At 45.7% G+C, this 3,546-nt stretch overlaps 1 pseudogene; it reads right to left on the reverse strand.

The window, feature by feature from the left end:
• Window positions 1-541: 541 nt before the first annotated feature.
• Window positions 542-2,626, reverse strand: LOC117025932 (40S ribosomal protein S6-like; annotated as a pseudogene).
• Between the last annotated feature and the right edge of the window lie 920 nt (window positions 2,627-3,546).

Below are 3,546 nucleotides of genomic sequence, written 5' to 3' on the forward strand. Positions count from 1 at the left end.
GGAATGAGGGCGGTAATGGAGGATTGGCTACATAGTGAGATTGACCTAGTAGGTAATTATGTTGAAAATAACAGAAGGCGATGGCTCATTGAGCGCCTTCCTCATCTGCTACATGCTCCGGTGGCCCCACGGCTGCTTCCTGTTCTCAATCATTCCAGTCACCTCCACCTCAGCCTTGGCTCAGCCTTTTCTTTCTGCCAAAGCAGACCCCTTCCTTTCCCCCTAACCCTCACACTCACTGTTGCGGACTCAACGTTTTCAGCTTGTGTGCACTTGAATTCCCCATTATACGCCGCCTCCTCCCATCAAAAAAGAGAAAAAAAGCAAACCCACAAAAAAAAAAAAAAAAAAAACAGAAAGCATGTTTCTCAATCTCAGGGAAGGATGGAAAGGAATGAACACTGTGGTGTTGGAATGAGAGATACTGATATCAGTTCATGTTTTTCAATTTTTATAGATAGATATAAAAATAAACTTTATGTGTGCATATAAGTATATGTGTATGTTTATATATATTTATGTTTATACATACATATATTTCCTAGTTCTGCTCGCTGAGAGCCTGGGGACAGCAAACCCCAGTAGAAACGAGCACACCTGGCACCCAGATCTTGGTCTCTAAACACCATTTTCCACTAAAAAGGCACCAGAGCTCCTTGGAAAATGGCTGATTGTAGGCTGGCCCAGGGAAATACATGATGAGCCGGGAACATCTTATTTTACCAGAAGATACGTACATATTCATGATGAAGACATATGAAAAAGATACAGAAACTAGCTTAAAGGGGTTCCCACTGGCCAAATCTGGGATAATTTGAATATCAACATAAATAATGATAATGAATTTTTTTTTGATATCTGATTTTATTTATTTATTACTCTTAGAAAATCTGATTTTTGACTGGAATCAGATTTAGACGTAGAAGCTCTCAGAGAGAACAGCCTGCATCTCTTGGCAGTCTGTTCCTGGCGTTTTTCTTTGGCCTCCTTCATTCTCTTGGCCCAAAGTTCAGCATATTTTGCAGCTTCTTCCTCATTTTTCTTAGTAGGCTGTTTCTTCAGAGCAATATGCTGACGTATGAGTTGCAGGACTCATGGAGTAACGAGACGCTAAATGTTGGGTGCTTTGGTCCTAGGTGTCTTACTGTCTTTGTTTAGGGCCTTCTCACAACATATTGGCGGACATCGTCTTCTTTAGAGAGATTGAAAAGTTTGCGGATTCTGCTCGCTCTTTTGGGCCCCAGATGATGAAGCACAGTAGTATCGGTGAGACCAGGAATACCTTTCTCCTCCTTTTTTACAATGACCAAGTTGAGAACACTCAGATTGGCATCCACAATGCAACCCTGAACAGATTTGTGCTTTCTTTCTCCAGTCCTCCTTGGTCTATAACAGGAGCAGGCAGATATGGCCATGGGTCAAGACACCCTGCTTCATGGGGAAACCTTGTTTGTCGTTCCCACCACTGATTCAAACCATACAACCCTTCCATTCTTCACCCAGAGCGTCAGCAGCAACTTCTGTGGCCACACGCTTCTCATAAAACGTACAAAGTTTGCGTTCATCGTCCATTTTGATGAGTTTCTGGCAGCTGGGAAAGAGATGTCAGCTTCATCCTGAAGCAGCTGACAGCCTCCAAGGAGCAATGAATTCTTATTCAGTGACTAAAATAAAAGATCCCAAGTCTACATGGATATAAATAAATAGTAAGAGAATAACATTTTTCCTTGCAATACAATGCCAACTAATAAATGAAGGAATGATAGAATTAGAATCATTTGGCAACCATCGTAGTAATAATTAATTGCTCCAAGAATCGTAAATGGATGCTAAAATTAATGGGTAAGAGTTTGATGAGCAATGGGACATTTACAGCACCTCAAAGTACCTCCCCACAAAATACATATTAATCCCCAAGGGGAAAGTAGTAAGTCTCCAGGGGAGAAGCCTGGCAGGTGCCCTCTTAATCCAGGGGATAAAGTTACCATCTTCAGGAGTGGGACAAATCGAAACTGTGTGCTACCTCACAGGATGCAATGAAAGGCACACAGTCCTTTCCTATGACATTCCTCCCAAAACGTAACCAGAATCTATCATAAAGAAACATTAAACTAACCATAAATGAGAGAAATCCTTTAACATCATTGGCCTGTAATCTTAAAAAAAATGTCAAGGTCCTGAAATTCAAGGAAGAATGGAGCAACTGTTCAAGACTGGGACGATTGGCGGAACGTGAAAGGGTCTGCGGATCAGCCACAGCCATGGCTCACTCGCTGTGTGGTTCCTGATGCTAATGGCGGCCTTGTGGTGATGGAGGAGAGGGTCCCCGTTTGCAGGAAATACCGACCAAAGGATTTAGGGAGCCTGGGCTTCCGGTCAGCAGCTTACTCTCAAGCGGTTCAGGACAAAAAGTTCTTTGTACTGTTTTCTTGCAAAATTTTTCTGGAAAGTGTCTTATCATTAAAAACGCCACACGTTCCTGGGAGCCTATAAGAATGATCTCATTTAATCCTCACAGCAACAGGCTAAGGACGGTTTCCTCCGCTTGATGGATGAGAGAAATGAGGCCCCGCAGCTCACACAGGCCATTGGGACACACGCATTCAGCCAGGGCTGCATTGTCCATTTAGGTCGCTCCGCTCAGTGAGGTGAGTGGTGAGTCAAGAGTGGGCTTTGCAGGGGGAGTGGGTGCGAGCTGTGCTTTCTCCTCTGAGAAATTGGGAGGACAGTGCCCTCCTCAAGGGTGAACGGAAACAATACTGAAGTCTCGTTGGTGCCCACAGACCCTCCCCCCCACTATTGGGGGTGGGGTACTGCCCCCACATAGGGGCCACACAGGGAATGTATTTGGGACCAGGCTCCTGGCCAGCAATCTCTGTATGCTGGGTCTGGGTCAGGAGTGGGGACTGTGGGCCAGAAAGCCGGGTGCCTGGTAGCAAAGATCAGGGAGGGAAGTGGGCTGTGTTCGGCCCTTCGCTCCTCACACTGGGCCTGAGGGTCCTAGGTGCATGATACTGGTGACAAGGGGAGACTGTCGGGATGACAAAATGGCAGCGATATGGAGGAGGCCTCCAGTGCACTGGGGCCTGTGACTGGCTGGAGGTGACAGTGAGCACATCTCTGTGTCCAAGTTTCCCTAAACCTTGGAAGCCTCAGGCCAGAGGAGGCCTGACCCTACTGATGATCTGAAGAAAGGGGTTGGCCAGAGACAAATCACCAGAATTAAACAAGGAACTGCATTTTCAAATGAAAAAAAAAAAAGTATCTACACATATAATTATAGGAGGAATAAATGTTGACTGTTGAAAAAAAATTTAAACTGAAAACAGAAAGAATTACCTCCCCTACCCACTCTAGTCTACCCCCCAGAGATAACCATTGTCAACAGCTGGCAACTTCAGAGTCAGATGCCCAAAGAGATGCAGCTGCCCCTCCCACAGGGCTGCGGGGCACCTGGGTGGAGCCCGGCCCGACTTCACTCCCCAGTCTGTCGGCTGCTGGTCCAACCCCAACTGGTTCTTCTCTATCAACTCTGTGAAGGGGATA

The sequence above is a fragment of the Rhinolophus ferrumequinum genome, chromosome 8 (genome assembly GCF_004115265.2).
Source record: "Rhinolophus ferrumequinum isolate MPI-CBG mRhiFer1 chromosome 8, mRhiFer1_v1.p, whole genome shotgun sequence".
NCBI lineage: Eukaryota > Metazoa > Chordata > Mammalia > Chiroptera > Rhinolophidae > Rhinolophus > Rhinolophus ferrumequinum.